Here is a 14,578-nt window from a genome sequence, read left to right as displayed (position 1 = left end):
AGGTCAAGTGTCTTCTCAGACTTTACAAACGGAATATCATAAATTTTCCTGCACTAAGTCGGGATCTTAACAATTAAATCCGTACTTAATCGAGTTAAGTACGAATCCTCTAAGTATTTTCTCATTCAGAGTCATCTCAGACTATTCTACCTCTTAAGGCATTTCCGTAATTTCTTAGCCAGATAAGTTCGATATTAGCTCTTAACGAAAATAATATAATTTAGAGATCCTATGATTAATTGCTTTCTTGAACAATCTCTGATCTTGAAATAATTCCCTTAACACACTTCTAGTATCTTGCATAAACCTTCTTGGGGTTAAAAACCGGTTCTCCATAATTTCCAAGTAAAACTAACATTTCTTATGCACATCAATAGTTTTAGCAGATCAATAATTCTTTTCAGATTTATTAATCCACTTCCAGAGACAATTCTTATCATTTTCCAACATAAGGGTAATTTCGTAATTTTCCCTAATCGAAATATTCTCTTAATTTATCATCTAAGTACCTTTAATGAGATAAATTATAATCTACAATCCATGGTTAATTCTTTTATTACTTAATTCCAGAACTTGTAATTTAATTCAAACCGTCCTCCAATTTCTTATAATAGTCATCTGAGCCATATTCAGTTATCTACTTTCTACCGTATTCGTACCTAGTGTAGATCTTCATTAATTACACATATGAGACCAAACATTTCCATTCATGCATTTATCAATACCAACATGTTCCATAAAGCATAAAGAGGTAGTAAAGTATTACCTCGATTTCCGTGCAATACTGATCGACCATAAAAATTCCATTCGAACGCCTTTGATCTTCAATTCAACTTCCAATAATTCCTCAGATACATATCAACATAAATTATATCAGAAACGGAGCTTAATTACGATAAACTGATCGAATCGGGTGATAAATCAGTGAAAGAAGGCTTACCGAGTTCGAATTTGGCGAAACGGACTTCGGATTCGGATTCAGGACGTTGATAGCATAAAATATGACTTTTCAGAAATTTGGAATTTTCGGTCAAAATCAAAGTCAACGGGTTTGACTGACAATTTTGAGGCCTTCGGGTTCGAATTTCGAAAAACGGACAGCGGAATCGGATTTGGAACGTCGAAAAATGTCAGGATAGGTATACTCGGTCGAAGTCAAAGGTCGTTTAATGCCCGATCAAAGCCAGTCAAAGTTTTGGTCAACAGTGGTCAACTCCGGTCAACGGTCAACGGGTCAACGGCCAACGGTCAACAGGTCGGGTCAACGGGTCGGGTCGGGTCAACGGGTCGGGTAAACGGGTCGGGTCGGGTCAACGGGTCGGGTCGGGTTGTGACCGGTCAAACCGGTCAAAACAGTTCTAAAACCGGTCAAACCGGTCACTTTTCCCTTCCCCACGCGCAGTGGCGGCGCGTGGGGGCGCGTGAACAATGATAAAATCCCGGATAAATTTCTAACAATTATTTTGAGCGATTTCGAGATACTTACAAAGCTCGGTTCACAATTTTGAACGGCAGAGAGCTCGATTTCAACAAATCAGGAAGTTTGACCGGTTCACCTCCCAACGCGCCGCCGCTGCCGGAGAAAAAGGAGAACACCGGTGGACTCGGAACGGCACAAGGAACACGATGGTGCGGGAGGTGTCGTAAACGGATGACCCGATCGTTGTGAATCAATGAAAAACCAACTAAAACCGAGTTATTACCGACGATACTTCCGACTGAAATTCACGACGAACGGCGATGATTCATGACAAAAGGTTTGAGGGGTTTTGTTCCTCGGTTGACAACGAACACGATGGTTGTTTCGGCTTGTCGTTTGGAGGTCGGACGGCGAGTAGATCGGAGTTGGAAGTAGGGAGAACGGGAGAGGAAAACTGGAAAATTTTCCAGAAACATACGGGAGTCTGGGGGGTTTATAACATCTCATAATTAAAAATGGCTAAACCAAGAGTTTAGCCACTGAACTTCCTGCACTTCTTAAAACAGTCTGTCAACTTTGAAATCTTACAATTTAATCCCTTATTTCTTTCAAAATACCAAATTAAATCCACCAATTTATATTTTCTTAAATTTAGCCCCTAAATTGGGGTGTTACAATTCTCCCCTCCTTAAAAAAATTTCGTCCTCGAAATTCATTCATGTCACATAATTGCATAAATGAAACTTCCATCAGTTCTTTCAAATCTATCAATAGTTTTTATAAAAGTACGATTCCTCCACTTATCCTTAACCAGTTGAGCATACATTCTTATCATAATTTTTCCTTATTTCAATAAAAGAATTTAAAATTTTCTCGAGTAATCAATCTCTTCAAAATTCTCCCTCGGTCCAAGTAAATAATCAGAACAACTTTATTCTTGTGAAATCAATTCAGCATTGGATACGTGAATAATCTCGTAGAGCAGCAACATATCTCAATTTCATTTCCGGAGTCGAGTCAGAAATTCTCAGATGAATAACTCTCACATGGCTCATGAGATACTTTACAGCGTTTAGACATATGTTACTGGTATTCCTTTCTGTACAAGTATAGCCTTAGTAGATAGAAACTTTGGTTTACTCAATACAGATAGGGACTCAGCCCTGGAGTTCCGGCTCAGAGAGGTACGATTGCAGTCTAGGGGCATGTACTGATCAGACATATTTTGACATTTGACCGGCCGGTCTAACTTGAAAATCTTGACTCAAACCATAGCTCTGATACCACTAAATGTAACCCCCCAAACCGATGCAGGTAGCCCGATCCGATCCAGGAAGTCACATTAGGGCCACCGGAGCGACCCACCGTAAAAATAGCGGAAATTTTAAAACTTTTTATCAGAACATGTAAACTTATAAAATCATTTGTCACTATTTAAAAATAAAACATATTTCCAGACTCGTATATAAATCAAAATACAATTACATGCCCCCTAATCACATGTACCATACTCTGCTACAACACCGGAAGAACTCCCTTACTGAAGTCGATAGATGCACTGGTACAATTCTTTTAACCTGAAAAGGGGAGTAATAGAGTGAGCTTTGGAAAGCTCAGTAATACAGAACTACCAGATGATGCTGAAAAACGTGCAGATACAGATAAACATATTTTCCTTATTGGTTCAGATATTTACACATTTTTATGTTGAGCAGAGATCCTACTGATATTTCAGGTGGTAACGGACAATGAGCTTTCGTTTCAGAGAAATATTTCGGATGACTGAGTTCAGGAGATCAGAATAGGTTTTCTAGTGTGTTCCCAAAAATCATGTAACTTTTCAGATCTTTTTTTTAAAAACATATATATATATACCCCCATCCAACAAGTCCAAGTTGTGTAGGTTCCCCAGAACCATACACCCACCATCAAGTCCAGTTGGCCCTGAGCACACAGCCGAGGAACCGGTAAATAAGGCCCTGAGCACACAGCCGAGGAGCCTCCAGGTATACTTCCTCCAACATTACCCCCCAAGTAAGATATGTCCATCCGTAAACGGATATATCAAAAATCAAAACATAAATCAGGTCAAGTATCATATCAGAAATCAGGTCAAGTAACAGATCAGAATCCAAGTCAAGTATCAAATCAGAAATCAAATCGAAAATCAGGTAAAATATTCATGTGAGTAGGGAACACACCAGAATTTACAGATATTATTCAGAGGTATTGGATAATCTTAACAGGTAGAGAAACATGAATATTCAGTATACCGATAGGATATCAGAATTGAGAATCACTATTTGAAAGAGTTCATTAACTGACAGAATCATCAGTTATTCAGAATGTGAATTATCAGGATATTATCTTATTCGGACAGTTTTCAGAAGCTGTACGTAATCAGAAGGGTATTCAGAATCCTTTACATCCATGTCGATTGATCGGATAATCGAACAACTTGAGAACGAAGATTCAGAACCTTAACAATCTATGTCGACTGGTCAATTCATTTTCCTTCTAGGGTATTTACTCTTTAATACCACAAATTCTTGTCCGTAGACCATTTTCGGAATTATCGCTGAATAAATCTTCCAATGACTTTATTTCATTTCCACGCTTCCACAATATCATGAAATGTTGACGTACTTGATTAATTTGTTCATAACCCATTGTAATTGTACACTACGTAAACTCATCAGAGTTTCCAGACTTATCCAAATCACTTACTAAATCCTCAGTCATTGAGGTTACCTATTTCATTTAGCAGTCATCTCCATTCCAGTTACTTCAGAATTTTCCAGAGTAATTCAAACGTTCCTGAATTTCAGATACATGTACTTCTATCCCATTCAATTTGGTCTTCGTGGTTGATTGTTGAACAAACGTCCAATTCTTAGTACTGAATACGATCTAGATCTGAGCTGAACTGAATACTTCCAAGATTCGTAATCGAGCCAAACTTGAGAAGACGAACATATGTTCCAGTAATATCTATGCCATTCAGGTATTGACATAGCTTTAGGGTTGATCTACTCACTTAAATTATTTTCCATTACCTTTAAAGGTAGTCCAATACCTATGCTTACTTGGATTCCTTAATTAATCCAAGACATTTACTTAATTTAGGCCATAAGGGTATTTTGGTAATTTGATGTTCAGTTTTATTCCATTCATTTCAGAACTCGAGGATATTCAATCATTCCTGAGCTTGGTGATATTCTTGGGTCATTTCCATTACAGGGGTATTTGGTCATTTTACAAATCTACGGTATTTCAATCTTTTCCTTCCATCCGATCTTATTATTTAATTCAATCTTATCATTTACTTCAGTCCTTTCGAACAATTCTGACAGCAGAATACCCCCGATAAATTACTCTTCCAGTATTTACTCATTATTCGAATATTTTCAGGTCAAGTGTCTTCTCAGACTTTACAAACGGAATATCATAAATTTTCCTGCACTAAGTCGGAATCTTAACAATTAAATCCGTACTTAATCGAGTTAAGTACGAATCCTCTAAGTATTTTCTCATTCAGAGTCATCTCAGACTATTCTACCTCTTAAGGCATTTCCGTAATTTCTTAGCCAGATAAGTTCGATATTAGCTCTTAACGAAAAAATATAATTTAGAGATCCTATGATTAATTGCTTTCTTGAACAATCTCTGATCTTGAAATAATTCCCTTAACACACTTCTAGTATCTTACATAAACCTTCTTGGGGTTAAAAACCGGTTCTCCATAATTTCCAAGTAAAACTAACATTTCTTATGCACATCAATAGTTTTAGCAGATCAATAATTCTTTTCAGATTTATTAATCCACTTCCAGAGACAATTCTTATCATTTTCCAACATAAGGGTAATTTCGTAATTTTCCCTAATCGAAATATTCTCTTAATTTATCATCTAAGTACCTTTAATGAGATAAATTATAATCTACAATCCATGGTTAATTCTTTTATTACTTAATTCCAGAACTTGTAATTTAATTCAAACCGTCCTCCAATTTCTTATAATAGTCATCTGAGCCATATTCAGTTATCTACTTTCTACCGTATTCGTACCTAGTGTAGATCTTCATTAATTACACATATGAGACCAAACATTTCCATTCATGCATTTATCAATACCAACATGTTCCATAAAGCATAAAGAGGTAGTAAAGTATTACCTCGATTTCCGTGCAATACTGATCGACCATAAAAATTCCATTCGAACGCCTTTGATCTTCAATTCAACTTCCAATAATTCCTCAGATACATATCAACATAAATTATATCAGAAACGGAGCTTAATTACGATAAACTGATCGAATCGGGTGATAAATCAGTGAAAGACGGCTTACCAAGTTCGAATTTGGCGAAATGGACTTCGGATTCGGATTCAGGACGTCGATAGCATATAAAATATGACTTTTCGGAAATTTGGAATTTTCGGTCAAAATCAAAGTCAACGGGTTTGACTGACAATTTTGAGGCCTTCGGGTTCGAATTTCGAAAAACGGACAGCGGAATCGGATTTGGAACGTCGAAAAATGTCAGGATAGGTATACTCGGTCGAAGTCAAAGGTCGTTTAATGCCCGATCAAAGCCAGTCAAAGTTTTGGTCAACAGTGGTCAACTCCGGTCAACGGTCAACGGGTCAACGGCCAACGGTCAACGGGTCGGGTCAACGGGTCGGGTCGGGTCAACGGGTCGGGTCGGGTCAACGGGTCGGGTCGGGTTGTGACCGGTCAAACCGGTCAAAACAGTTCTAAAACCGGTCAAACCGGTCACTTTTCCCTTCCCCACGCGCAGTGGCGGCGCGTGTGGGGGCGCGTGAACAATGATAAAATCCCGGATAAATTTCTAACAATTATTTTGAGCGATTTCGAGATACTTACAAAGCTCGGTTCACAATTTTGAACGGCAGAGAGCTCGATTTCAACAAATCAGGAAGTTTGACCGGTTCACCTCCCAACGCGCCGCCGCTGCCGGAGAAAAAGGAGAACACCGGTGGACTCGGAACGGCACAAGGAACACGATGGTGCGGGAGGTGTCGTAAACGGATGACCCGATCGTTGTGAATCAATGAAAAACCAACTAAAACCGAGTTATTACCGACGATACTTCCGACTGAAATTCACGACGAACGGCGATGATTCATGACAAAAGGTTTGAGGGGTTTTGTTCCTCGGTTGACAACGAACACGATGGTTGTTTCGGCTTGTCGTTTGGAGGTCGGACGGCGAGTAGATCGGAGTTGGAAGTAGGGAGAACGGGAGAGGAAAACTGGAAAATTTTCCAGAAACATACGGGAGTCTGGGGGGTTTATAACATCTCATAATTAAAAATGGCTAAACCAAGAGTTTAGCCACTGAACTTCCTGCACTTCTTAAAACAGTCTGTCAACTTTGAAATCTTACAATTTAATCCCTTATTTCTTTCAAAATACCAAATTAAATCCACCAATTTATATTTTCTTAAATTTAGCCCCTAAATTGGGGTGTTACAATTCTCCCCTCCTTAAAAAAATTTCGTCCTCGAAATTCATTCATGTCACATAATTGCATAAATGAAACTTCCATCAGTTCTTTCAAATCTATCAATAGTTTTATAAAAGTACGATTCCTCCACTTATCCTTAACCAGTTGAGCATACATTCTTATCATAATTTTTCCTTATTTCAATAAAAGAATTTAAAATTTTCTCGAGTAATCAATCTCTTCAAAATTCTCCCTCGGTCCAAGTAAATAATCAGAACAACTTTATTCTTGTGAAATCAATTCAGCATTGGATACGTGAATAATCTCGTAGAGCAGCAACATATCTCAATTTCATTTCCGGAGTCGAGTCAGAAATTCTCAGATGAATAACTCTCACATGGCTCATGAGATACTTTACAGCGTTTAGACATATGTTACTGGTATTCCTTTCTGTACAAGTATAGCCTTAGTAGATAGAAACTTTGGTTTACTCAATACAGATAGGGACTCAGCCCTGGAGTTCCGGCTCAGAGAGGTACGATTGCAGTCTAGGGGCATGTACTGATCAGACATATTTTGACATTTGACCGGCCGGTCTAACTTGAAAATCTTGACTCAAACCATAGCTCTGATACCACTAAATGTAACCCCCCAAACCGATGCAGGTAGCCCGATCCGATCCAGGAAGTCACATTAGGGCCACCGGAGCGACCCACCGTAAAAATAGCGGAAATTTTAAAACTTTTATCAGAACATGTAAACTTATAAAATCATTTGTCACTATTTAAAAATAAAACATATTTCCAGACTCGTATATAAATCAAAATACAATTACATGCCCCCTAATCACATGTACCATACTCTGCTACAACACCGGAAGAACTCCCTTACTGAAGTCGATAGATGCACTGGTACAATTCTTTTAACCTGAAAAGGGGAGTAATAGAGTGAGCTTTGGAAAGCTCAGTAATACAGAACTACCAGATGATGCTGAAAAACGTGCAGATACAGATAAACATATTTTCCTTATTGGTTCAGATATTTACACATTTTTATGTTGAGCAGAGATCCTACTGATATTTCAGGTGGTAACGGACAATGAGCTTTCGTTTCAGAGAAATATTTCGGATGACTGAGTTCAGGAGATCAGAATAGGTTTTCTAGTGTGTTCCCAAAAATCATGTAACTTTTCAGATCTTTTTTTAAAAACATATATATATACCCCCATCCAACAAGTCCAAGTTGTGTAGGTTCCCCAGAACCATACACCCACCATCAAGTCCAGTTGGCCCTGAGCACACAGCCGAGGAACCGGTAAATAAGGCCCTGAGCACACAGCCGAGGAGCCTCCAGGTATACTTCCTCCAACATTACCCCCCAAGTAAGATATGTCCATCCGTAAACGGATATATCAAAAATCAAACATAAATCAGGTCAAGTATCATATCAGAAATCAGGTCAAGTAACAGATCAGAATCCAAGTCAAGTATCAAATCAGAAATCAAATCGAAAATCAGGTAAAATATTCATGTGAGTAGGGAACACACCAGAATTTACAGATATTATTCAGAGGTATTGGATAATCTTAACAGGTAGAGAAACATGAATATTCAGTATACCGATAGGATATCAGAATTGAGAATCACTATTTGAAAGAGTTCATTAACTGACAGAATCATCAGTTATTCAGAATGTGAATTATCAGGATATTATCTTATTCGGACAGTTTTCAGAAGCTGTACGTAATCAGAAGGGTATTCAGAATCCTTTACATCCATGTCGATTGATCGGATAATCGAACAACTTGAGAACGAAGATTCAGAACCTTAACAATCTATGTCGACTGGTCAATTCATTTTCCTTCTAGGGTATTTACTCTTTAATACCACAAATTCTTGTCCGTAGACCATTTTCGGAATTATCGCTGAATAAATCTTCCAATGACTTTATTTCATTTCCACGCTTCCACAATATCATGAAATGTTGACGTACTTGATTAATTTGTTCATAACCCATTGTAATTGTACACTACGTAAACTCATCAGAGTTTCCAGACTTATCCAAATCACTTACTAAATCCTCAGTCATTGAGGTTACCTATTTCATTTAGCAGTCATCTCCATTCCAGTTACTTCAGAATTTTCCAGAGTAATTCAAACGTTCCTGAATTTCAGATACATGTACTTCTATCCCATTCAATTTGGTCTTCGTGGTTGATTGTTGAACAAACGTCCAATTCTTAGTACTGAATACGATCTAGATCTGAGCTGAACTGAATACTTCCAAGATTCGTAATCGAGCCAAACTTGAGAAGACGAACATATGTTCCAGTAATATCTATGCCATTCAGGTATTGACATAGCTTTAGGGTTGATCTACTCACTTAAATTATTTTCCATTACCTTTAAAGGTAGTCCAATACCTATGCTTACTTGGATTCCTTAATTAATCCAAGACATTTACTTAATTTAGGCCATAAGGGTATTTTGGTAATTTTGATGTTCAGTTTTATTCCATTCATTTCAGAACTCGAGGATATTCAATCATTCCTGAGCTTGGTGATATTCTTGGGTCATTTCCATTACAGGGGTATTTTGGTCATTTTACAAATCTACGGTATTTCAATCTTTTCCTTCCATCCGATCTTATTATTTAATTCAATCTTATCATTTACTTCAGTCCTTTCGAACAATTCTGACAGCAGAATACCCCCGATAAATTACTCTTCCAGTATTTACTCATTATTCGAATATTTTCAGGTCAAGTGTCTTCTCAGACTTTACAAACGGAATATCATAAATTTTCCTGCACTAAGTCGGAATCTTAACAATTAAATCCGTACTTAATCGAGTTAAGTACGAATCCTCTAAGTATTTTCTCATTCAGAGTCATCTCAGACTATTCTACCTCTTAAGGCATTTCCGTAATTTCTTAGCCAGATAAGTTCGATATTAGCTCTTAACGAAAATAATATAATTTAGAGATCCTATGATTAATTGCTTTCTTGAACAATCTCTGATCTTGAAATAATTCCCTTAACACACTTCTAGTATCTTACATAAACCTTCTTGGGGTTAAAAACCGGTTCTCCATAATTTCCAAGTAAAACTAACATTTCTTATGCACATCAATAGTTTTAGCAGATCAATAATTCTTTTCAGATTTATTAATCCACTTCCAGAGACAATTCTTATCATTTTCCAACATAAGGGTAATTTCGTAATTTTCCCTAATCGAAATATTCTCTTAATTTATCATCTAAGTACCTTTAATGAGATAAATTATAATCTACAATCCATGGTTAATTCTTTTATTACTTAATTCCAGAACTTGTAATTTAATTCAAACCGTCCTCCAATTTCTTATAATAGTCATCTGAGCCATATTCAGTTATCTACTTTCTACCGTATTCGTACCTAGTGTAGATCTTCATTAATTACACATATGAGACCAAACATTTCCATTCATGCATTTATCAATACCAACATGTTCCATAAAGCATAAAGAGGTAGTAAAGTATTACCTCGATTTCCGTGCAATACTGATCGACCATAAAAATTCCATTCGAACGCCTTTGATCTTCAATTCAACTTCCAATAATTCCTCAGATACATATCAACATAAATTATATCAGAAACGGAGCTTAATTACGATAAACTGATCGAATCGGGTGATAAATCAGTGAAAGACGGCTTACCAAGTTCGAATTTGGCGAAATGGACTTCGGATTCGGATTCAGGACGTCGATAGCATAAAATATGACTTTTCGGAAATTTGGAATTTTCGGTCAAAATCAAAGTCAACGGGTTTGACTGACAATTTTGAGGCCTTCGGTTCGAATTTCGAAAAACGGACAGCGGAATCGGATTTGGAACGTCGAAAAATGTCAGGATAGGTATACTCGGTCGAAGTCAAAGGTCGTTTAATGCCCGATCAAAGCCAGTCAAAGTTTTGGTCAACAGTGGTCAACTCCGGTCAACGGTCAACGGGTCAACGGCCAACGGTCAACGGGTCGGGTCAACGGGTCGGGTCGGGTCAACGGGTCGGGTCGGGTCAACGGGTCGGGTCGGGTTGTAACCGGTCAAACCGGTCAAAACAGTTCTAAAACCGGTCAAACCGGTCACTTTTCCCTTCCCCACGCGCAGTGGCGGCGCGTGGGGGCGCGTGAACAGTGATAAAATCCCGGAAAAATTTCTAAAAATTATTTTGAGCGATTTCGAGATACTTACAAAGCTCGTTTCACAATTTTGAACGGCGGAGAGCTCGATTTCAACAAATCGGGAAGTTTGACCGGTTCACCTCCCAACGCGCCGCCGCCACCGGAGAAAAAGGAGAACACCGGTGGACTCGGAACGGCACAAGGAACACGATGGTGCGGGAGGTGTCGTAAACGGATGACCCGATCGTTGTGAATCAATGAAAAACCAACTAAAACCGAGTTATTACCGACGATACTTCCGACTGAAATTCACGACGAACGGCGATGATTCACGACAAAAGGTTTGAGGGGTTTTGTTCCTCGGTTGACAACGAACACGATGGTTGTTTCGGCTTGTCGTTTGGAGGTCGGACGGCGAGTAGATCGGAGTTGGAAGTAGGGAGAACGGGAGAGGAAAACTGGAAAATTTTCCAGAAACATACGGGAGTCTGGGGTTTATAACATCTCATAATTAAAAATGGCTAAACCAAGAGTTTAGCCACTGAACTTCCTGCACTTCTTAAAACAGTCTGTCAACTTTGAAATCTTACAATTTAATCCCTTATTTCTTTCAAAATACCAAATTAAATCCACCAATTTATATTTTCTTAAATTTAGCCCCTAAATTAGGGTGTTACACGCGTAGTAAATAAACATTATTTTAAAATAAAATCGAGTGAATTAAGTTATTTTTATAGCGTTAAGTATTACAAAAATAAATTACTTATTTTCAAATACATCGAAATAAAAGGATCGTAATTTTTTTGGATTCAAGTAAATAAAGTTCCACTATTTAGATAACACATAACCGAGAGGTACGAGTTTTGGGCGCTGTGAGGGTGCTTACCCTTCTCCACGCATAATCGACTCTCAAATTCTTAAAAATGAATTTTTTGTAATACGCATACCAATGTTGACTTTTTAAATGATTTTCTTGAAATCGTTTTAAAAGTCATTTTTAGGTATTCGACATATTAAATCCAAAGGTCGATGAAAACTTCAAATTTCAAGTTAAATAAAATTCAAATTTTCCAAAAAATTAAAGTCATAATTACTTTTAAACTTAACTTTAATTATTTATATATAAAAATGGTTACGACAAGGGTGTTACATTGAACTTTGCTCTGAGAAAATTCAAGCGATTAAGTTGATGCATTAAGATTTACTTCGGTCATTGTGAATTTAGGATGCATGTGAGTCCCTACTAAAATGAGAGTTATATAAAATTCTTTTATTCAATTAGTAGGTTATGTTTTGAGCTAAATGTCAAATAATGTCAAATAATAATTTGCGTGTGATGTGTGTTAACAAATGCAAGAAAAAGTAATGGTGATAGTTCATATACATATATTTCGCTTTTCATAATTCTTCTTGGACGAGTAAATAAACTTTTTTTTATTAAATTAAAATGATCATAAAATAGTATTTATTTTAATTAGAAGAGGTTTGTCCAAATTTAAAATTCTTTTCATTGAACTTGTGTTGGTAAAAGAAACTCATCAATCCCATCAAATTGAAAACATTTAAAGTAGAAATCCTTGGTTTCTGAAATCACGGACTCACTTCATGATTCCCATTTATACAAAGTTTACTCTCGAAAGATAACAATATCCACGTTAATTTGAGTCGGCCAAAGTTATAATTGTTTGGTAATGAGATTAGTTCGTGACTCAATATAGAAATTTCATAACTTTTTTAGCTGTAGGATAACCCAAAACCAAATCTTTACTAAAATGGCAAGTAACGTTTTCGTTGCAGGTTTCCAGTTCTTGTAATATACCTTCATAAGGACATTCTTCCATTGCTATTAATACCCTTCTCTTTAACTCTCAATTCATCCCATTTGTTTTTCTCTTTGATTCCCTTGTTACCCTTCGTTATTATATGGCTATTGAATTAGTATCAAATGATGAATTTGCGGTTAAAAAGAAAAGAATTTGCATTGCAGGTTCATATATTGTTGGTTTTTTTATATAGCTAACTCATTGTTTGATGAAATGTTTGACAGAGATTATGAAGCAGATGGTGGCAGAAAAGATATTGTGGAACAACACTACAAATCAAGTCATTAACCAAACATATGGTTTTTGTAAGTAAATTTGTATGCAAATTAGAAAAATCATGGGGGGAGTTATACTGATTGGTGAGATTTAACAACTTAATTCAAATGATTGTAGGTGAAGATGTTGAGGGAAGAATATAAGAAGCTGTCAAGGCAGAGATGGGATATGGAAATGCTGTGAACTTCTGAATGAAGTTGTTGATGACAGTGATCCTGACCTTGATGAACCCCAAATCCCGCATTTGCTGCAGTCTGCTGAAGCAATCAGAAAAGACTATCCTAATGAAGATTGGTTGCATTTGACTGCCCTCATTCATGGTCACAACCCCCATTAAAATTATCCCTTTTCCTTTCAATTCTCTTATGGTGAAAAAGTATTTAAAGTTATTGTTTGCAGATCTTGGAAAAATCCTGATTCTTCTACAATTTGGAGGGCTACCTCAATGCGCTGTTGTTGGTGATATATTCCCTGTTGGATGTGCTTTTGATGAGAGCAATGTTCATCACGAGGTTTTTGAATCTTTTGCTTTGATTCTGTAATCACTTCCCTGCTACAACAATGAATTGTGTGATTCTCGTCTTTTGTTGCGGTATTTTAAGGTAAACCCTGATTTCAACAACCCAAAGTACAACACCAAAAATGGGATTTACACTGAAGGATGTGGACTAGACAATGTCCTCATGTCATGGGGGCATGATGATTATATGCACATGGCGGCCAAGAAAAATGGAACCACACTGCCTTCTGCAGGATTGTTCATCATCAGATACCATTCCTCCTATCGTAAGCATTTTTTCCAATATCGATGCTATGAATCCCTAATGGCATAACAAAGGATTTGAATTTATTCAACACCTTACTTGCAGCATTGCACAAGTGTGGGGCTTATTTCCAGTTCATGAATGAAGAGGATAAAGAAAACAAGAAGTGGCTTAAAAGTGTTTAAGTAAATGGATATTCCTTACTCAAATTTGTTGCTTTTGCAAATGAAAAAAAATCAACTTATTGGCTTTTTTTCCCATGAAATTTTGGCAGCAATTATGACCTGTAAGAGGAAAGTCCCGGTTGATGTTGAGGAGGTCAAACCATATTATGAATCCCTTATTGAGCAAAACAAATTTTTGCAGTATTTTCCAGCAAAGCTGAAATGGTGAAGCTTAAAATGCCTCAATACAGGATTGCTGCAATGTTAAGAGTCTTGAATTGAACAACATAACTGTTCTAGTCTGTGAATAAAAAGGGCTTGTTTTGTATTTTTTTAATAAGATCCTTGGATTCTTATTATCAAATTTGCTTTCTGGGGTTGTTTAATTTATCTCAATCAAATCAATATCACGCATTTAATCTTATAGCTTACTTTATTGTCAGGCATTTAAATAACGGTATGCTATCAGAATAGTGATTGTTATATAATATTACTAATATCATCC

At 36.9% G+C, this 14,578-nt stretch overlaps 1 pseudogene; it reads left to right on the top strand.

Moving 5' to 3' along the window:
* LOC120200403 overlaps positions 1–14,358 on the top strand; it is a 30,548-nt pseudogene extending 16,190 nt beyond the window's left edge.
* The last annotated feature ends 220 nt before the right edge of the window (positions 14,359–14,578 follow it).

The sequence above is a fragment of the Hibiscus syriacus genome, unplaced genomic scaffold, assembly GCF_006381635.1.
Source record: "Hibiscus syriacus cultivar Baekdansim isolate YM2019G1 unplaced genomic scaffold, ASM638163v2 tig00005974_pilon, whole genome shotgun sequence".
Lineage (NCBI taxonomy): Eukaryota > Viridiplantae > Streptophyta > Magnoliopsida > Malvales > Malvaceae > Hibiscus > Hibiscus syriacus.
This window is presented reverse-complemented; position numbering and strand designations above follow the sequence as displayed.